This window comes from Microtus ochrogaster, chromosome 4 (genome assembly GCF_000317375.1).
Source record: "Microtus ochrogaster isolate Prairie Vole_2 chromosome 4, MicOch1.0, whole genome shotgun sequence".
In the NCBI taxonomy this organism is placed as follows: Eukaryota; Metazoa; Chordata; class Mammalia; order Rodentia; family Cricetidae; genus Microtus; species Microtus ochrogaster.
Genome location: NC_022011.1, coordinates 47,449,281 through 47,471,209, shown reverse-complemented (window position 1 = coordinate 47,471,209; position 21,929 = coordinate 47,449,281). Strand labels below are relative to the sequence as shown.

Below are 21,929 nucleotides of genomic sequence, written 5' to 3'. Positions count from 1 at the left end.
CCAATAAATAAATAAATAAATAAATAAATAAATAAATAAATAAATAAATAAATAAATAAATAAATAAATGAGAAAGCCATTCTCCAGTTGCAGGCTATAAACCAGGAGCCTGCACAAAAGGTGGCTGGTGGAATTCTGGGTGATAGGCACCTTACCAACCCCTGGCCTCCAGAGTCTCTTGGTTTGGATGTTTTCTGTGGTCATTGCTCCTCTACTAGTCAACAACATGTCCCTCACCCACACAGGAAGTTGAAGAATCTTGTGATGTCCAGACTGGAGGGGGAGCATGGCATCACACAGAGCGCCCACCGTTGTAGTTGGAATGGGTTGGCTGTGCCTTCTGCTGTCCAGCTGGCCCCACACATCCAAGCTTTTATAATCAAGAGAGGAGGCTCTGGAGCCTTGTCCAGACCAGAGGTTTTGGTGTTCCCGTTACCATTGAATAGGCTGTGGCACTAAGTATAGTGGGATCATCCTCCCTGGCAAGTGAGTTCTAGCCAAAGTAAAATGTTTCCAATGGGAGAAAAAAAGTCAATTTCATTATTCCCATTTCAGATTGCTAGGTATCCATTGAATGTGCCACAGGCACTGTTCTAGGCTCACGGGATGAATAATGAATACACAAATCAGTGCTGCCCCCTGGAGTCTACAAGTTGGTACACAAACCGGTGTCATGGATTGCAGGTATCCTGTACATGGCAGAGAAGGGCAGTGGATGTTCAGTGTTCAGGATTCTTAGTTCTACGTAGGAGGGAGACGGTGGATGCCCAAGTGTTGCAAACACCATGCAAATACCAGAATGCTTTAGAAGAAACAACCTGAGGACCATGAACTGGGAGTCAGGAGCATCCTGGGATAAGCTAGACTGAAGAGTGACAGCATATGAGCATGTGGGGCCAATGGAGACAACTGCAGAGAGGATGTGGGGAGATCTTTTGGGTATGGAGAGTTTGGGCTGGGATTTGGAAGAGGGAGGAAAGCCAGGATAACTGCAGCGTTTCTGACCTGCACATCTGCAGGGCTACTGCAGCAGATAGCTTGAAGAGGCCAGCGGAGCAGACTGGACTGGTAGAAACTGAGCTGAGTTTGGGGTGTTTGTGAGAAATCTAGAAGGGAGCCCTTAAGTTGTTGAATATAAGAATGTGGGAAGACCGGTAGTGAATCCCTGCACTTGGGAGGCAGAGGCAGGCAGATCTCTGAGTCTGAGGCCAGCCTGGTCTACAGAGCAAGTTCCAGGACAACCAGGACTGTTACTCAGAGAAACCTTGTCTTGAAAAACAAACAAAAGAATGTGGGGGTACATAAAGACCTGAGTTCAAATCCCAAGCACCCATATAAAAAACCAGGTGTGGGTATGCTCACACTAGCTATCCCAGCATTGTGGGGACCAGTGGTAGGATGATTACTTGGGCTTGCCAGCTGTCACTGTAGCTCCAAGTTCAGTGAGAGCCCCTATCTCAAGGAAATAAGGCAGAGAGTGATAGAGCAGGACACCTGGCCTCCTTCTCTTACTTCTGCAAGCGTTTCCATATATGCACATAGGCTACATAGCACGGGCACACACTTGCACGTACACACACATAGTCAAAAATGAAGATCATAGGGTTTAGAAAAGAGTTGCTTTTTGAAAGTTGTCATCATAAAGGTAGGCAATCTTATCTGCGAATTAAGTTGGAGGTGGAGGCCGAGATAAGAGCTCCAAAGCCTCCAGCATTCGAAAGGGTGGGAGAGGCCAAGTAGAAAAGAAAGGCCTCCTTGGAAGCAAGGGCCAAATTGGGAGGCAGGCAGGGTGCCCTGGAAGCCTGGTTTGGAAAGTGCTGCTGTGGAGAGAGGGTGCTGAGGAGCCAGGTGGTGCTGAGTTGGGTCCTAGGACCTAAGGACTGAGACCTGACTACAGGACTTGGCACTTAGCAGTCACGGGGCCTTTCCAGGTGGCTCCAATGGAATTTGAAGATAGGCGAGCAGAGGGAGTCACAGCAAGGAAAGTGGCCACTAGGAACATGCACAGTGTTTCCAGTCATTGAGCTGGCCCAAGGGACATCCTCCTAAAGTGAGATGCTCTGCAGTAGAAAAGAAAAGATAGGCGGTGAGGAGGAGCATCGCTGAGCATAGGAGTTGCTAATCGTAGCTTCGCCACACTCAACCATTCCCTGAGGCACCTCTTGCTGGCAGTCTCCTTTCGCTTACTGAGCTGAAATATAGCTAGTATCTAGTTTGTGTTTCTGCAGCTGGCAGTTTAGGCTGCACTGCTGGCTCTTGTCCCTCAAGTACCTGCAGACAGCTGCCAGAAGTCCTCTCTGTGTCTCCAGCCAGTCACCTAGTAGTGGCCGACTTCCCAGGGAATGGGAGGAAAAGAGAGGGGAGCAACTTCTGGCTCCTGATAGGAGATTGTAAAATCACCTTGCCAAGCTGTGTGGGTGCAAGGACGGGAATGCTTTGGCTCACTTCTGCATACAGTATGCCACTGTTCCCTGGGGTCTGTGCTGTTGCATTGAGTCTTACTGGAACTCTCAGTAGTAGACTTACACAGTATTAGCCCAACTAAGAACATGGTCTCCAAGCTTACAGGATGGTGGGTGGCAGAGTCAGGGCCCACACCTAGTGTCTGAATTCTTTATTTCCCTGCCTCACCTTCCCATGGTGTCAGTCTCTCTTCTTTTGAGCAGGTGAACGATGGTTTGTTAGTTGTCTCATCAAGAGCATTGGTCTGGAGTGGGCATTGTCTTGCTGTGTTCTGCCTGTTAAACTGCGTATGACGGGACAGCTCAGGGTCACTGTGACAGGTTTAATTAGGGCTTTATTCCTATTTCTGCTCTCAGCTATTCCTTCACGTTTCCTCTGTCAGCTGAGTATCCCAGATAGCCACACACAGCCCCTTGAGCTTCCTTGCCCACAGGCCTCCTGATGGCTGTTATCCTGCCTTGCCCTTGCGCCCTGTCTTTCTGCCACTGGCTTGGAACCACTTGGCCAGTAGTCTGGGATTAATCTTCTCTGCTCAGGCCCTCCTCTTCTAAAACTTGTGTGATTGGCCCTTTTCTGCTCAGCACATTGGACTTCATTCAGACTTCCCAAGGTCAGAATCCAAAAGGTAGGGTTGTATGCAGTGGCATCCGGGAACTTGGGCTCCATCCCGGCAAGTGTATCCTTGAGCCAGTCACTTCCCCTCAGCTTCCTGAAGGCAAGAAGAATATGCTCATGGAGCTGTCATAGGCCACTCAGTGTGCGTGAGGGCTGTATGGTTCACACGTCATCCAGCCTAGGGCTGTTCTCTTGCAATGGCTATGCTGTGCCTGTATCCTGACTTCTGCCTCTCACAGCCCTTCAGTTTCCTCTGTGCCCAGCTGATGCCCACCACTTAGAGCAGCAGCTCATCCCATTAGGAAAGTGCCCGGGGAGGTAGCTTGGTAGGGCTGGCTCTGCAGTCTCTGAGGAGATAACATTTGATTGGAAAGCAGAGACCTCCATGCAAACATGTCAAATACTCTCTTTGGACTGGGGGAGACTATCAGTAAGTCTAGCCTATGTGGGGAGCTAAAGAGCTTTGACCCCTTGGAGGGAGGTTGAACCTTCCCTGGAGGAGAGCCAGGGAATAGGTCCTGAGGGAGCTCTGCTCTGGCGTGCCTTGCTGAGACAGCTGATGCTGGAGTGAGAGGTAGTCTTTCTTCTGTTGTCACTTGCAGTCACAGTTAGTAGTCTCCTGCTGCATACTTATGTGGCACCTTGAGATCACTTACTCTGTCAGCCTGGCTTTGTGCTTCTGTAGAAACAGCTGACGTCACCTGAGGAGTGTGAGCCAGTGCCTATCAGTGGTCATCCTGGGGTCAGCTGCGATTATGGTCTCTGTGTAGGCTTGTAAGTCACTGGTCAGTGGGTCCTCATCTAGCATTTTTACCATGGCTCCTTACCCGGTTTGTATTATCAGACACCTCTCAGGGCAGTGGCCGTTGCTATTTCCTTTCTGCCCAGTCTGTCGGGAACTGTGCTTGGTGTCTTTAGTTTAAAGCTGCAGTTTGTAGCCTGCTGTTGGCTGAGCTGCGTGCTTAGGATCCAGGGCTCAATTGGAGTTCCAGCCCCCCTGGAAAGTGTCTGGAGCCATCTGTGACAGACAATTCACATCAGAATTGTCAGGCAAGGGGTCTCTGTTACTTATGCTTTATTCTTTTTTATATCCCATGAAATGTAAACATCTAAGCAGCCACGGTGATGCACATGGGAGCAGAGGCAGTAGAACTGTAAGTTGGAAGCTAGCCTAGGCTATATAAAAACCTTTTTGGGGGGTTGGGGGGTTCAAGACAGGGTTTCTCTGTGACTTTCCTGACTATCCTGGAATTCACTCTGTAGACCAAGCTGGCCTTGAACTCACAGAGATCTACCTGCCTCTGCCTCCTGAGTGCTGGGATTAAATACGTGCCCCACCACCACCACCCTGCTTGTAAAAACATTTTTATTAGATTTGAATCTTTAAAAAAACCAAACAAACATTGATCTGCATGAGCTGATTGTCACCGTGGTGGCCCTGCACTGTGTCTCTGGTCTTCATATCCAGCTGGAGTGCCCTTCTGCTCTTTATCAGCTTGGTCCCTGTTTGACCTCAGCCTTCCTTCTCTTCTGAACACTGTCTTTTGGGCTGAGAGATTCCTCATGCTGCAGGCATCTGAAGCTTCCTGCCAAAAACACACGTGGGTGAGCTGAGCTCCTGCCCTCCTTTCTCACAGATTCCTGGGAGCCTGAGTCAGCCAGAGGCACCAACTGACCTAAAGGAAATCCTCCTGCCTCTGAGACAGTTACAACCTCCTGAGCAGTGAGTGCTAGAGAATGGTGGTTTGTCTGAGAGTGTAGTTTTTGCTGTAGTTTTAATGTGAAATGTCTGTGCAAGTCTGTTACACATGGGATGCAATGGGGAGGCGGTCAAGTTCTGTACTTCATCCACTCTGTAAACCTCAGCAAGGTCAGGATCTGAGCTCCAAGGCCTGGTTTGATGAACTTGCTCTCAATCCCCTGAGCTCTGTTGGTAGGCACTAGGGCACTTAGCTGTCATGCAGAGCAGTGCTCACCATCTATGAGACATGGGGACTCTACACCAGCACTGACCAGCTCCAGATGGCCTTGTTTTTCTCTAGTCTGACCTTGCTGGTTTATCCCTGGACAGTAGCCATTGAATTTTGTAGTGGCTTCGGGAAGATGAGCCAGACCAATTGGTTCTAGGTCAGGAGTTTGAAAGAGGCATTGTGATCCTTGTTGAACATCTGAGTTGAAGACTACTGCAGGATAGGAGCAGGGATGCCTTCAAGTCAAGACAGTAGTATTCATACAGTGTAGTTTCATGTGTTTATGTGACAAATGTTGATTGTGTGCCTGCTACATACCAGAAGTAGCTGTCAGACATTACACTTCTAGAATGGCAACCTAAACAGTAAGCATTATTCATTAGACATACACATAAAATATAAGAGAAAGGTAAGTACCACGGACATCAGGGGTTCCAGGGTGAGGGGCAGGTTAGAGAGTTAAATAGGGCAATGAGGGCCTCACTGAGAAGGAATGCTTTGTATAGTCAGTCTTGGAGGAGCTGAGGGAACTGGCTAAGTGGACTTCTACTATGCAACATTCAAGGCAGAGGGATGAGGGAAATTTTCCAAGGAATGGCAGGGAGTTGTGTGTGGTGGGTTCAGAGTGACAAGATCTTATTGGCTTTGAAGGATATACAAAGGCTTCTACACATGCCATAAGAGACAGGGTGGTGTTACAGGATTGAAAAGTAGTGAATCTTTTTCTTTCTTTGCAATACTAGAGCTAGAACTCAATACCTTGCAAATGTCAGTGAACTACATCCCAGTTTTAACACTTTAAGGGGCATACCCTTCTTGTATTGAGAATACAGTGGGGCTGGGGCAGCTGGGACCCTTTAGCTGATAAAGTAACACAGATTGGAAAGAGATGTTGGGAATGTGGTTGGATCTAAGCATGACTTGGAAGTTAGGGCCAACAGTGTTTCCTGATGGATTGAATGTGGGCTTGAGGATAAAAAGAAGAACCTAGGATGGATGAGGCTCCTAACCTGCGTATAGTACAAGGGTACAACTGCCATGGACTCAGGTTGGGAGGAGACAGCATGTCACCTTTGTCCTGATCCATTGGGAGGATCTGTAAGATGTCCCATATATACGCAGACAGTTACATGAGATCTGGGTCAGAGGTGTGATCAAGAAATATTGGCATAAGCCGGGCGGTGGTGGCGCACGCTTTTAATCCCAGCACTCGGGAGGCAGAGGCAGGCAGATCTCTGTGAGTTCGAGACCAGCCTGGTCTACAGAGCTAGTTCCAGGACAGGCTCCAAAGCCACAGAGAAACCCTGTCTCAAAAGAAAAAAAACCAAAAAAAAAAAAAAAAAAAAGAGATAATGGCATAGAATACCTTCAGAGCCAAAGAGTAAGTGAACTCCTCCAGAGGAGTCTCCAGTGTAGGTAGAGCCTAGGACAGAGCCAACTAGAGCGAGTGAGGTGGGCCTTGAATTGAAACCCACAGCTTCTCTCTGGCCTTTCCTGCCTTCTGCTGGGTACCTCTCCTTGCAGAGACTCCTTACATTCTTCCAGTCTTCTTTTTTTGTTAAGCAAGGACCTTGGGTTTCCATTCCTTGCTACCAAAGTAGCCATGGCTAAAGCAGTGGTATCTTCTGACTTTGCAGGCAGGAGGTGACCAGTGTTCTCCTGGTTTGTTCCAGGTAGAGCCTAGCAAGAACTGTTCCCAAATCAGTTGGGTATCTTGCTCAAATGGAACTCACTACCCTTTTTATGAGCTGTTGCTGGCCTCACACTGGTTCAGTGTTTGGTGTAACTTGTGTTTTAAATGGTTCCAGACATGGGGAGATTGGACAAGGCTCTGTCATGAGATATAATGCAAGACAGGAAGTGAGGAACCAAGTGGGTAGCTCATTAATTCAGTTCCTCGTTTCATTCAATCAGCACACCTTTGAGCACCTGCTAAAGGGCAGTACACAGAATCATCTGTCTGCCTGTTTTATCAGATGCGCTGGGCATGGCACATGGCTGGTGTCCTGATGCATAGAACAATCACTGTGATTTGCGGTTTCAGTAGATGCTCCAGGGCTGTGGCTCTCAACCTGATCCTTTCACAGAGATCTGAGCCCATCAGAGAAACAGATCTTTATATCACTATTCATAACAGAGGCAAAATTACAGTTAAGAAGTAGCAATAAAAATAATTTTGTGATTGTGGGGTCCCCATAACATGAGAACCTGCATTAAAGGGTCGCAGCATTAGGAAGGTTGAGAAAGACTGCTCTAGGGTCTTAGGGATCCCAGGTTGAGAAGTGGAAATAGCTGGGTAGGTACATAATTACAGACCAGACGACACCATGAAAGATCAGAGCTGAGATCTGAAGACCAAGTCAGAGTTAACTAGGTGAAGGTTCAGGTGGGCCCCTGGGGAGGAGGAGGTGACACTTGTAGGAAAAGGAAACCGTGGGCATAGGCCTTGTGAGGTGGAAGTGTGGGTGGCTGAGTGGTGACTTGTCATCCGCTCCTCTTGACACTGCCCTGAGCAGTCTTGAAACGTTTTAAGTGGCACGAGTGCCTAAGAGATTGATTGAGAGGTCGGATTGATTTGAAGAGACGACAAGGGCATCCCGGGATGGGAGAAAGCACTGGAGAGGCACTCATGGAATTCACAGGTTGGATTACATTGCAGACAGTTCATGATGGGGGCAGTGGGACAGAGCTCCTGGATGTGTTGGAGGTAAAATAGAAGCAGGATGAAGGTAGGTAGATTGGTGCTTGAACAGGGCTTATGGGAGAGGGAGCGGGGCTTTGGCCCAAGATTTTTGGCTTGTATGGACAGTGACAGTGAGATGACCTGCTGCTGTCTGATTATCTACCAACACTCAATAGTGATTCTTGGAGGACTTTGTCAGTTTTCATTTCTATATTCAAACTGCTGTCTGTAGGTATTCATATGCATGAAATAACAGTTCCTCCCCAGAGTTCTTCACTTGTGGAGCTTGGGTTTTTAGTGGGAGTAGCTTGATCAGACAGTGTGTCCAGTCCACCTAGAAAGCTGTGCGTCTTGTTGGGCATTGTGTCTCTGTACATCCTCCCAGCAGCTCTGCCTCCGTGAGAGAACTGCGTAGACCAACTAAGGAGTGAGGGCTTCCCAATGGCTCGTTTTTCTTTCCTTTCATGGGCAATTGGGCTCCTAATGAGAATGTTCTCATTAGGAGGTTACTCCATCCATGAGTGGCTCGTGTGATTTACCAAACCGCCCTGCCAGGTGTCCTCATTTGGTTTAACTAACACTTGCTCTGAGCAGTCCACAGGGTGTTGTCATCAAGCTCTTGGGACCCATGTATATGCACCATCAAGGCTGAGAAGTTAATTTTCTACTTAAGTGAAAATTAATTGTCAGACGTGGTGATGAAGCATCCTGGAGAGTGTGTATGTGTGGTGTGGAGAGAGATGGTGGTTTCTGACTTGGCACTGTTTCCTGGTGATATGTAAACCAGTCACCAACCTAGGGACTGGTTCCATGTTAAGTAATGAGGTCCCCCAGAGGACAGTTGTAGCAGTGGCTGTCACGCTTCTTCCAGTTAAGAAAAAACTGAGGACGCCTTCCTCTTTTCAGACATGGTTAGTTTTGAAGAGTCTTGTGTGGAGAAGGGGTGAATGTCATTCATGCATGTTACTCTATTGGCCACTCAGAGCAATTACTGGCAGATTACTCATCAAATCCCTCATCCATGTTTGCCTTCTCAGATTTCCCAGTGCTGCTGAGAAATCAGAGGCCAGCAGTGATTTAAATTAACATATTTAACGAATTGTGTGTGATCAGTTGTGTTATAATTGTGCATGGTTTTGAGTCTCAGCAGATGAAACGGTCAGTTTATTTTACCTCGTCATTGTCACCAGGGCCCCTTTATAATGCACCTAAATAATTACATTGTGATTGGGATGACATTTGAGTATGACTGCTCAAGAGTCTGGGACCGAGAAATCTCATATGTAAACTGGCCCTCCTGCATCCAGCAGTCTGTTGATGAGGACTGGAGCCGTGCTGACAGCCCTGGCCACCCAGATGAAGAGAGGCAGGAAACTAACTACAACTTGGAGTTTAAATGTGAGTTCAGTGGAAAGTTCCTGCCATGTATGCTAGCTAGTTTTATGTCAATTTGACCCAGGCTATAGCCACTGGAAGAGAGCCTTAATTGAAAAATGGCTTCATAAGATCCAACTGTAGAGTATTTTCTTAATTGGTGATTGATGGGGGAGGGCACAGCCCATTGTGGGTGGTGCCATCCCTGGGCTGGTGTCATAGGATCTATAAGAAGACTGAGCAAGTCATGAGGTGTAAACCAGTAAGCAGCACCCCTCCATGGCCTCTGTATCAGCCCCTGCCTCCAAGTTCCTGCCCTTCTTGAGTTCCCCTCCTGTCTTCATCCCATGATGAACAAGATGTGGAGGTGTAAGCCACATAAACCCACTCCTCCCCAGTTTGCTTTCAGTCATGATGTTTCACCACAACCACAATAACCCGAAGATACCTGGTCTAGGAGGCCCAGACGGTCTAAAGAGGAAAAGAATGATCTGAGCCAGGCATAGTCAGATGGACTAGATGTCGACTTGACAGTGACTGCAGGGCGGATTTGGCAGCTCTTAAAATAGACAGCCAGGGATATATATAGTAAAGTGTATTCTACCTAGGTGGGGCTGGAGCCAAATAAAGGTACTCAGCAACAGTGATGTGTGATCAGAGTCACCCTCCAATACCAGTTGACAGTAAAGCGGGTCTGTTTCTTCAGAGCAGGGATTGCAAACTGCACGCCAAAACCTAATTGGCTGCCTGTTTTTGTGAATACATTTTTTTTTTTTTTTGGAAACCAGAACATTTATTTTATGACAGATTGAAATCCTCAAGATGAACTGGATGCTGCAACAGCTGCCCTCTTGGGCTTAGGGGTTGTCCCTTCACGGAATCCATGCCTGAATCTTCGGTAGACAATTTTTAGGTGCCTCATCCGCCCAGTCCCGGTAGTGTTTCGTCTCTTAGCCTTGGCACTCCAGTTATACTTTCTCTTGCGCTTGGCAGGGTAGCCGCATTTGCCACAGGTAGACTTCTGAAGGTGGTAGGCCTTAGAGCCACAGCGGCAGCACAACGTGTGCGTCTTGTTGCGACACTTTCTGAAGGATGACGTTCCTTTCGTCATCTTGCTTCTGCCGCCGAGGCCAAAGAGCTTGTGAATACATTCTTATTGAAACCCAGTACATGTGTCCATGCTGCTTTCTCCCTTGCTTAGTCAAGCTGAGTCGCTATACTGTGTGGCTCTTAGAGGCAGTAGTAATTGTTGCCCTGCCCTTTTAGGGAACCACTTAGAGTAAGTGAAAGCAGTGTCTTATATTTAGGCACCAGGAGGTAGGAAAACAGTCTGTAACCACCAAAATCTTGCCTGGATGAGAGGCCTTCACACCACAGGACACATAAAGGGCAAGGGATGTTTTCTACTTCTCCTTTCTGACTCTTAGCTGGGGTCCAACTCAAGACTGATTTCTGAGTACTGTCCCCCACCCCATCTTTCCCTGTCTCATTGGTCCAAGTGCATGACCTTGAGTTTAGTGAGGTCCACCATGTCTTCTCTATGTTTCTTCACAGAGGGGCCACAGAAAAGAGCAAAGTCCAGGTACTAGCAGGCTAATGGTGGGTTCCAATGCTAATATAATCTATAGCCCAGTGGTTTCAGGAGACAATGGGGAAGAAAGGGGTTATCATTTTGGCAACCAACCATATCAAGCCCACAGTAGCTCTGTTTGGCTCCCATTTGGTCCACAACTCTGTCTGACAGTGCAATCTAGGACACAGGAGCCACCTTGTTCATAAAACAAAACTGTTCATCTGCAGGCTTTGTTTACATTAATTATAGATTTGATTTGATGGTGACAAAGAGGCCAAAAGCATGTGGCCCTGTGGTCCCCATTTTCTGATGGTCAAATGTGCTGAGGGTAATGAGATGTCACTCTTAGACTATCAGAGACTACCTCACATAGACCTGCTCTAGAGCCTCTAGCTCCCTGGCTTTGAAGAAGGGGAAGCTGAGGGCGGCCTCCAGTCTAGACCCAAAAACTGATGCCCCAATCCCATAGCTGCAGAAGGGAGATGGCTTCATTCCACACTAAAGGTTTCTCAGCTGTGCTAAAAATCGAATTGACATAGAACCGATTAACAGAAGAAGCCTGGTCTAATTGCATGGTCACAGGAGCCCCGAGACTGTGAGGCTCCCAGAGAGTGATTGCTTCTTACAAAGCAGCTGAACTCAGAAAGGACCTGAAGCTTAAAGCTTCTCTGTGATGGGAATGGCAGGAGACAGAGGGCACAAGGATCCAGAGGAAGGAACCATGTTGTGCGAGGTTGTTTTACTACTCAGATAGTCTGTCACAATGTGCAAGTGTCCCAGCAGCCTCTTCCTCCAGACCCAGGTTGGCTTTTCTATGGAGATGCAGGTGTGTCCCACCAGGACAGCATCCTAGAACCATTCCTGGTGTACAATGACAGCATGCCACTGAAGGCTCTTGGGGTGGTCCCTTGGGGCCAAGCTCCTGTGCACCTGAACACAGCCTTGTGAGCTAGCCTGTCTTCCCTCCCTGGGCCTCAGAGACCAGCAGAGCTGTTGTGTGTGGCTTTAAACTGCAGAACCCTGGCCGCTGTTCTGCAGCAGTGGGAACCAAGTGTATTGGAGGTGGCACCAGCTGGTAGTAGAACATATTTACCTGAAAATCCAAAACAGGAGTCAGCTCTAGGACCTTCCTTAAAAGCTGTCCTCAGAGTTGGGAGTGTGGCTTAATAGGGCCCCTTATAACTTCTGCCAAGGACAGGTTAGGTAGGGCGTTCTCATTAAGTTCATTTGGGGTTGGGTTTGGTTTTGAGACAAGTCCCAGTTTGTAGTCCAGGCTGCCTGGAACTACTGTGTAGCCCAGGCTACTTTCTAACTCCTGTTGATCCTTCTGCAAGCTCTCAAGTGCTGGGACTACAGGTGTGAGTCCCCTACCCCTGCTGGGCTTTCCAATAAGTTCTCTCAGAGTTGTTTCTGTGTTAAATGCAGCTCCTAGATTTCCCTAGGAATGTCTGATATATGACACCATCAGGCTGTTAACTCCATAAACTGCAATGTTTAAATCATCATTTGAAGACCATTGTTGACTAACAGCCACCTTGTTAAGGCAAGTTCGTAGCTTCTAGACGTCTTCCTCACATTCTTCTAGAGTGTTGTACTAGGGAAAGTTACCCTCTTTTGAGTTCAGAGCTTTCCTTTTTATCTTGGCCACCAGGAAACTCAGAGCCAAACAACCACAGCTAGTGCAGTACATCTCTTGAGGCTTCTGTTGTTGCTTGCTTTTAAACTGACTTGTTCGGAGTTTTGTGTTGCTTAAACAAACACCACCATTAGGGGAAGAGTTGTTCTTAGCTCTGCCTGTTAGCACCATGGTTTGCTGCGACCCAGCTTTAGAGCAGAGGCAGCCCTGTATGTCTGTTACACTAATTATGAGGTAAGCTATTTAATGAGCGCTTGCTGACTGGTGAACTCTGACTTCTGCTGCTCCTCAGGGACAAAACCCTGCCCCTGTTTTGATTTAGGAGAGTTTACTTCTGACCCAGAGGGAAAGTGGGATTGGTGCAGACCAAGACTCTTGTTCCCAACCAACTCGGCAGCAACTGGGCCTGCTTCCCCCTTCTGTGGGATTTGGTGCCTTCTGCCTCTTCTTGGGCTTGGCCGGCCGGTGGGGGAGAGAGGAAGCTGACCTCCTGATTGTGGCTGTGGCAGCTGGCTTGGTCTCGCCTCTTGGGTTAGAGCATTTTAGGATTTGGTTTTGCTTTTACATTTCCTGTGTATAACTCCTAAAGCAAAGTGAGTTGCTGAAAATGTCACTTGGTATTTGTCATTTTGCACCTAGAATAACATTTGAGACCTGTGAAACAATGAGTCATTAAAATAGTTTGAGACAGAAGAATCTATTGCTGCCCGTCTTTTTTTCTAGAATGTTTCCAGTAGCTTTACTGCGCTTCTTTAGGCGTGTATCGTGCTGGGGTGTTGCTGGTGGCAGAGTCCTTGTCTGGCTCACACTACAGTCTACATTCCACCCCCAGCACTACAAAGCAAACAATCAAACAAAAACCCAAGTGGATATATAATCTACTCCTTCACTGTAGCAGTGCAGTGACACTGTGTAGGCCCCACTTTGCATGTCTGTGTGTACACAGCACCTTGCTTTAAGGTGTAGTGTGTTTTAGAAGATCATGGGTCAGAAAAGTGGCTGGAAAGGCAAAGAGGCTACATATCAGGAACCAGCCAGTGAACAGGCCATGTGCCCACCTAGGCAGTGGGGCCTTGAACATGGCCCATTATGAAGATCTAAGTCTTACCTTGTCCTGGCCGCCCGACTTACAGTAGACACTTTGCATTTGTTGAGTGATAATGAAGTCAGAAGCAGCACAGGTGGGAAAGAGGCAGGAAAAAATGGTTTTGTAAACAGCAGGAAGAGTGCTTGCTAGCTCGCTTGTAGGCAGTCTTCTAACATAGTGGGCTCTGACTGACTCCGTGAGGGGCTAAGTGATTGCAGGACCCCCATTTCTGCAGTATGTGGCGGAGAATGGCTTGTGAGAAGTCCCTTGAGGAGGCAAGTCCTGCTTGCTGAGTCAGAGCTACACTTTTAGAACCCCTGGTGTAGGCTGATCTTTCCAGATGAGGAAAGAGCCATGAACAGACTGTGTCTGCCTACTTGGCAAAATGAGTCAGTAACTGGCCCAGCACTCACACCGAGGTCTCACATCCTACTCAGAAGGGAAAACTAGTTCATTGTCCCTGACCAGCAGGCTGCTGTGGTGCAGACCATATGCCTAGTTGTTTTTCTGAGGTTCACTTCCAACCCAAGATCCACGAGTGCTGTTCCAGGCATCGGTTGTCTGCACACAGCCTTTAACTCCTTTAAGGGGAATTGGGTTTTATCTGAATATCACAGCTAGGGCACACGAGTGACAGCCAGCTCTCTTCAGTAGACGACAGATGTGCCTCTGGCAGCCATATTTGGACTTAGAATTGGCTCTCATGGCAGTGAAGAAAGCAAATCTTACAGCCCAGGTTAAACTCCCACCTATGAACGTGCCTGTCCTTCTATACTGCGCCCCACCTCAGTGTATGCACTCTGGTCAGCTGCAGTGACGCCTGTGTGCGAGGTGGCCAAAGTCACCTTTTCTTAGTTCCCCTTCCCTGCCTTCCTCACCTCTCCCCTCTCAGGAAACCCTTCACAAGAGCCTGCTGTCCAGAGAAACCATCTCAAGTGTGTGCTGGTTTAAAAGAAAAAGGCCCCCATAGGCTCACAGGGAGTGGCACTGTTAGGATATGTGGCCTTGCTGAAGTAGCTAGCTGTGGCATTGTTGGAGGAAATGTGTCACTGGGGGTGGGCTTTGAGGTTTCAGAAGCTCAAGCTAGGCCCAGTGTGGCTCACTGTCTCGTCCTGCTGCCTATGGATCCAGAGGTAGAACTCTCAGCTCCTTCTCCAGCACCATATCTGCCTGCACACCATCATGCTTCCCGCCATGATGATAATAAACTAAACCTCTGAACTGTAAGCCAGCCCCAATGGGTGTTTTCCTTTCTAAGAGGTGCTGTGGCCGTGTCTCTTCACCGCAAAAGAACTCCTAACTAAGACACCAAGGTTTAAGCATCCCCTTCTGGCAGGCCTTAGGGAAGAGGATCCACACTGGCTGGCAGCCTTTCACCTCAGTGACCTCTGTTGCACTGAGGAACAGGCCCTGGGCCAGTTTGTAGCATGAACCTGAGCTCATTTCAGGTTGTTCTTTGGGTAAGAGATGTTTGGAGTCCAGAGCCAGACAGTACTCTGCTGGACTGAGTGGAAGCAGTTGCCTGTACAGTGTTTTCCAACCCTCCTCCCATGGCTGGTTTGAAGATAAAGAGACAGGCAGCCTTTTGAAGTAGCCCAGACTTCACCCAAACTTGAGGACATATTACCCTGTGCTAATATTTTTATTTTGATGAAGCTTTAAAACACTGTTCTCTACTCCTGCCACAGAGAACATATAAATATTACTGTAAAGAAACTAGATGTTTCAATCCCTGCTTTGTGGGAGTGCTTCAATTTGTAAGGAAGGTTGAAACTAAAGTTATTAAAGTTATTTAACAGACAACCTCAAAAAGTCATACATAGCGCATTTACAGATTCAGGACAAAATTCCAGGGCCTTCTCAAACAAGCACAGCGGTGCTTTGATTAAGTGCTTGTGACTAACGTGTCCTTGGGTCTGAGGTCACGGTGCCTTGAGATACCACTCACACTCCTAGACAGTGCTGAATCACGGCAGGACGTTTTCCTGGAGTGGTGGTGTGAATCCGTGGCTCTTGGAAATTCTGTGGAACCCTGTGGACTTTCCCTGTTGTCCTTGCCTTCCTCCCCTGAGGAAGGTCTGCTGTGGCCTCACATGCTGGGGCAGGGACTTGCTTGGTAGGAGTCCTGTTTCCTTCAGACCTGGGGTCCTGTGCTCTGGGCTGTTGGGCCCTTGGCAGACCCTTGATTTTGTTTTCCTGCTGAGAAAATCCAAGTTTTCCATGTCAGTTGTAAAATTGGTTTCCTCTTAGAATGTGTTTGAGGGGCTTCAGATTACTTTGTTTCCACCTAGGATGCAGCTGGCCTGCAGGACCAGGCAGCAGAGGGTGTAGGACCGAGCCTTCAGCCTCTGGCCTGCTCCTGCGCAGAGCCTGCTTCTTAGGCCTCTTGGCTTTTCTGGCCAGTTCTGGACAGACTAATACTCCAGCTCCCTCCCTTAGTACTGTGTTGGATCCCTCTGGAACTTCCCAGGAGAGGAAAACCTGTATCTGCTTTCTGGATTGCACTTCTGAAGGTGCTTGGGTTTGGAATGTACTCATGCAGTCTAGGAACCCTGCCATTCTGACCTACCTTCGTCTCCTGGAGGATTGCTGCCCTAGAACAGCCCAAGGACAATATTCATGCTTCCCCAGCCCAAGTAGGCACTAAGCAAACACTGTAGCTATATACAAACAACTCTCTAGGCAAGACTTTCCATGGCCACTTTGCTCCAAAACATTTTGATATCACCCATTTTCACATGAAGCAGACCTGCAGGAATGCTGTGGGTTGCCCAGTGCTCTGCACCTATGATAAGAGAGTCCTCGATTGGCCTTACTTCCTTGCTGGGGTGACGGTTGTTAGCTGGACTTTGAGTGTTGGGACTGTTGAGTGGGGACACACACACACACGGAATAGACCTTCTCTGGGTGCAAGGTGTCCACACCAAGGAGGGTCTCGTCCCTGAGATGAGAACTTCCTTGCTGCCAGATTCTATCTACCTTTGCCATAAGGGCTTTGCTCAGAGCCCTTTCCCTTCTGGAAGCTTTGCCTCTTTCCCTTAGATCTCAGTCTTCTAAAAGAGTGCTTATAGCCGGAAGGTGGTGACACACGCCTTTAATCCTAGCACTTGGGAGGCAGAGGCAGGCCTGGTCTACAACAGAGCGAGTTCCAGGACAGTCAAGGATGTTAACAGAGAAACCCTGTTTCAACCCCCCACCCCCCAAAAAAGTGTGCTCCAGGACTGTCTGTTTTACGAGGTCCAGCCCCTTCCCTGCTCAGCCGAGAGAATATGAAGCTAATTTGTCATAGAATTGATGAACTTGCAACAGTCAAATCCCAAGTGTCTGATAGTCTTTGTGCACGTGGTTGTGGCATGCTCTGTAGTAATTTCTTGCTGCAGTCCAAAGCCTTCCCCCATCTCTGACCCTCCTTCAGGAGTGGTTCACTTTTCCCTTTCACCTGCTTGCTCATGGTCTTCAGGTTCTGGGACCTGAGCAGGACGCTCAACCTGTGACATGACATTGCTAAAGTCACATCTGTCATCTTCCATCCCTTGACATAACTGCAGCACCTCACTGTGCCAGCAGCAGGACGGGCCATCCCAAGCTGGGCACTACTGAAATCAGTTTCATCAGAGGTTAGTTAGTCCTACACCCGCAGCTTTCTGCTCTGCTTCATGGCTCAGCCTGTGACTTCGGAACTTGCTTGTGAACGGTGACCTGTAATGAAGGTTAACTGTGGAAATAGGCCACACATGCAGATGGCCAGGGTCTGTGTGTCTCTCAAGGCACATGTCCTCACCCAGCTCAGACTGCCCTCCCAGGTCCACGTGTTCTTCCATGAACTTTTTCTAGATCTCGGAAGCCCGTCACCTCTTAGCATTTAGCTCATTCTCAACAGGAGACTTTGCTTTAGCTTCAAAGCACCTGTGCACAGGACTTCCATTCCTGCCCCCTTTCCCCAGGTGCCTTCTGTAGCTGCAAATGCCCAGTGTGGAATTGATTGGAGTCTCTCAGCCAAGATGTGCTCAGTGGGGTCAGAATCTGCAACACTGTCTATGAACAAAAGGACATGAGACAAATTCCCAATTTGGAGCAGACAAGAAAAGTAGAAACCTTCTTCCCCCCAGTCCAGTGACTGCCAAGATGTGAGCCTTATGACAAATGAGAGGGGCATCTGTTCCAGGAGACCGTCTGCTTCAAAACGGGCCTAAAGTGTGCTAAACACTGCTCTAAAAGATGCAGTGTTCCTTGTCCTGGAGATCCTTTAGTGAAGCCTGGGTAGACTTTTTGGTAGCTATTGTTTTCAGACAGGCTCAGCCTTGATTATACTTCTTTTGGCCTCTGCTTCAGCCTCCTCAGTACTCCCAGCAGGTGTTTGACATTGGGTTGCCTTTTACTGAAGCCCTCTCTCAGGCATGAGGGGGTGGGGAGAGTGCTGAGTAAGTGGAGGAGAGTTAGCACCGGGAGAGGAGATGACCAGGCTTTGTCAGAGCTCACAGGCCTCTGTGGTGCCCACTAGAACTGAAAACCTGGCCAACTTCAGAAAAACCCCTTCCCTGCTTTCCAGCCAGGTGCTGGCAATTCTGGGCATCTCCGAACTAACTACTGTTTTCCCCACGGAGGTTTAAAAATAAAGTCCACCCTTATCCATTACTCTCTCCTGGTGGGAGAGCAGGGTGTGGCCTTGGCTCCTCCTCCCAAGCCCTGTGCCTTTGATGTGCTGCTGCTGTGAACAGTCATTGGCTGCTTTTCCAGGAGCTGATTCACTTTTACAAGAGCTGCTCGCCAGAAAGTCTCTTCTCTAGTCCAGTGGAGACTTGCCTCCCAGCTCAAGACTGCGAACACGTTTAGCAGACAGCTTCCATGCATGAGTTTATGCCATGCTGGGTATAAGACAATGCGAAGCCTGCCTACAAAGCCGTGTGTGTGTGTGTGTGTGTGTGTGTGTGTGTGTGTGTGGTGGGTTCTGCCCTATGCATCTAGTAGGTGCTGTGCCGGCATGTTGGAAGAAAACAACATTTTGAGCTGACTCAGAGGAAATAAGATTACTCCAGGGACAGAAGTAGACCCCCAAGCCCTCCACCTCTGGACTTGGATCTGCTTTGAGCCATCTACAGGTTCTACCACTCTTCCACCAATAAACTGGACACTGTTCGTTGACAAATGCACTAAGACTGGGTTCAAATCCCATCACTGTCCTACGTCATTAATCTCAAGGTTCTATATGATGAGGATACTGCCACCGTGGAAGGTGACTGTGGGATCAAATGAGATAAGGCTGCAGAGAGCCTCTGGTTGGGGGGAATGGTCCAGGTTCTGTATTGCCATTGTCACACCTAGACAACATTTGGCCATGTATGACTCTACACCTAACACGGTGGTGTGTGCACAATGGTGGGGGCAGGAGAACCTCACATTTGACTAGGAATGAAGTGGCCTTAAGTCAGTGAAGTCTGGTTTTGCCTAAATCAGTGTGACTTATGGCTCTAATTCGAAAGCATGAGCCCTTAGGTACTCTGAACACTTGGTGTTGGTGAAGAGTCCCTGTGGGAGGAGAGGTATCTGTGATGCTGTTTCAGCTATGATTGGGGAAGGAACTGTACTGCCTTTGGCCAGGAGACTGAGTCTGGAGCTTCCTCCTGGCTCCAGATGTGTAAAGTAAGTAAATGAGCAGCTGGCCATACTACTTAGTGCCTGCTCTGCATGGCCTGATGCAGTCTGTTTCCCTGAGGGAGAAGGGAAGGAAGGGGCAGTGTAGGAAGTTAAGGCCTCCCAGATCAAGAGGAGACAACCTGGAGTCTGCCTGGAACTGTCAAAGGTCCTGTCTGTCTAGCCAATAAGGAGCTACCAAGTGGTGTTTCCTGAGTGCCTAGCAACAGGCACTGTCAATTCTGATCGTGCCTAGCCAATGAGAGACGAACATGAGATGTCAACTGTCAGTGGATCAGAACGCCTGGGTGCTGGGAGGGTATACAAGCCCCCCCCCCATTGTTATATAAATATGTAGGAAGTTAAGGCCTACCAGACCAAGAGGAGCCAACCTGGAGTCTGCTGTAAGCTTTCTACCTGACTCTGTTGACGTTGCGCCTTTTCACCCCCTCCCCGGGGGAAGACATTAAGACCCAGCAATAGGGCAGGATTCTTGAGAGAATAGAAGGCTACATCTCTGATCTGAATTCTGCCTCCCAGGCTCTTAAGCAGTCTGTCCAGTATTCTGCCCATCCAGTGCTATTTGCTCTCAGGCACTGTAATACCTGCCATAGGAAGTCTGGGGAGGGCTTCTTAGCCTGGAGCCCAACTAAAGGAGAGCTAGTACTTGGATTCTATAGCTATGCACTGCTAGAGAAATAGTTACAGCCAGCCTAGCCCCAGGAACTTCTGTGACACAGATGGGCAGGGCCCAGAGTTGCCCTATCTAGTTTGGGCATCCCAAGTTTGGCTTGTATGGATAGAACATGCTGGAACTGTAAAGCTCCATCCCATATTAGAGCATAAGAAAAACAAGATGTGGAACTGCAGAGATGATTCAGTGGTTAAGAGCACCAACTGTTCTTCCAGGGGACTGGGGTTCAATTCCCAGCACCCATATGGCAGCCCACAGCTGTCTGTAACTCTAGTTCAGGAGATCTGACACCCTCACACAGACATACATATGGGCAAAACACCAATGCACATAAATAATTTTTTTTTTTTTGGTTTTTCGAGACAGGGTTTCTCTGTGGTTTTGGAGCCTGTCCTGGAACTAGCTCTTGTAGACCAGGCTGGTCTCGAACTCACAGAGATCCGCCTGCCTCTGCCTCCCAAGTGCTGGGATTAAAGGCGTGCGCCACCACCACCCGGCTGCACATAAATAATTTAAAAGTGAAAAAGAAACACAAGAAGCAACTCGAGCAGTTGTGTGAATTATCTGCTGGATGGTGATATTTTCAGTAAAATGGGCTGGAAATGGTATAAATTGTATATGTGGCTCCCATTGGGCTTCTGCTGCCCAATAAGGCCCCAAACATCCACTATTCTCTAGAGACTAGAAGAGGTGGAGGAACAGCTTTTCTCCTCTGCGGCTTAAGACTCCCTTGAACATACAGCTGCCACTGCCTCCTCCAGTCAGGTGGTATCCTCAGTATAGTGAATGCAGTTGCTCAGGTTACAGAATTCACTCATTGATTCTTCTGTGCTTATTGATGAGAATGTTTTTATTTATATGTACCCACGACTGAGCTAATGCAAGAGTCCAAGGTGAATAAGACTTGGAACCCTTTAGGGTTTCAAGGGGCAAGTAAGTAGAAGCCATTTCCCCTAATTCTGAAAGTGGGAAGGAAGACAGTAGGAGAAACGGAGACCAGCATGTGACCTCAGCTTCTGGACTTGTACTCAGAGCCAGGTGAGCTTCCTGACATTGACCCCGGTCCCGGATGCTTTGCCCCTGCCAGCGTGGGAAACACATTGGAAATAGACATGTAAGGAACTTGTAGACTGAGAACTGTATCCCAAAAGTGTGTGTCCTCCTGTGACCCTGCCAGACACCAGTCTTGCCTCCAGCATAACCACTTTCTTGACTCCCCAAACAATGGCTGTGCGTTGCCTGGCTTTGTAATTGTGTAGGTCATTCAGCATAAACTTTTCTTGTGTGTAGCCTCTTTCTTCGTTGTTTGAATCATCTGTGCTAGGTAGGTGGGAATAGATGGTTTGTTCTCATGTGGGGTGGGATTCTACTTCCTGAAGGTGCCTTCATTTACCCCATGTGCTGTCCCCAAGCACCCCTACACTACTACTCTTAATACTCTGGGGTGTGTTTTATAGTGAATTGGGAGCCATATCTTCAGACACATACCTAGCTCTCCCTTCCTTTTTGTTTCTTTGTGTACTTGCTTTGTTTCACAACAAGGTCTTGTACTATTGCCTAAGCTGGTCTCCAATTCTCAGTCCTTTTGCCTCAGTCTCCCTGGTACTCGGTTTGTAAACATGTGCCATCAGACCTGGCTTGCTGTTCCTTTGATCCACATGGGTATGCCTGCAGTGGTTTTCTTTTATGACTTTAGGGTGTTGTTTCCTGATGACAAATTTGGATGAGGACTATGCCATATGCCCCTTGGCCATTCAAGCATGACCTCTTGGGAGATGTCTGTCCAATTCTCAGAGTACTTTTCACCCTTGTAGTAATGTAAGTGAAATGGAAATAGAGGCACTTAGATTTGAGCCCCGCCCAAACCCATGGTGATGGGCGGGGCCTGCAGGTTCAGTCTCCCTCTTCATTCAACTTCTTCTACTTAGAGCCACACTGGGGCAGTCATCAGCTGCAACCTGTCTGGCGTAAAGGCCATTTTCCAGATTTCCCATCTTCCTCTCTGAACCAGCAGTTGTATTTCTCAGAGTTTCGTTATGCAAGCACACAGAAGCAGGAATGAGCTGTGTGTCCATGCAGCATTGTATGGAAGTTAGACTCCATCAGCCACAAGACTTGCCATCTGCCTTCCAGCAGAACGTTATTCACCCGTCAAACGTGCTCGTGGGAAACTGCCCATAATGGATCTATGCTTAAACTAGGG

The 21,929-nt window shown here is 48.2% G+C and overlaps 1 protein-coding gene and 1 pseudogene across 11 annotated transcripts in view; one reads left to right on the top strand and one right to left on the bottom strand.

Moving 5' to 3' along the window:
• The window catches only part of Rapgef1 (Rap guanine nucleotide exchange factor 1), a 121,037-nt gene that overhangs the window by 28,798 nt on the left and 70,310 nt on the right, over positions 1-21,929 (top strand). The gene's annotated exons all lie outside the window — the stretch shown is intronic.
• LOC101981244 lies at positions 9,870-10,239 on the bottom strand (annotated as a pseudogene).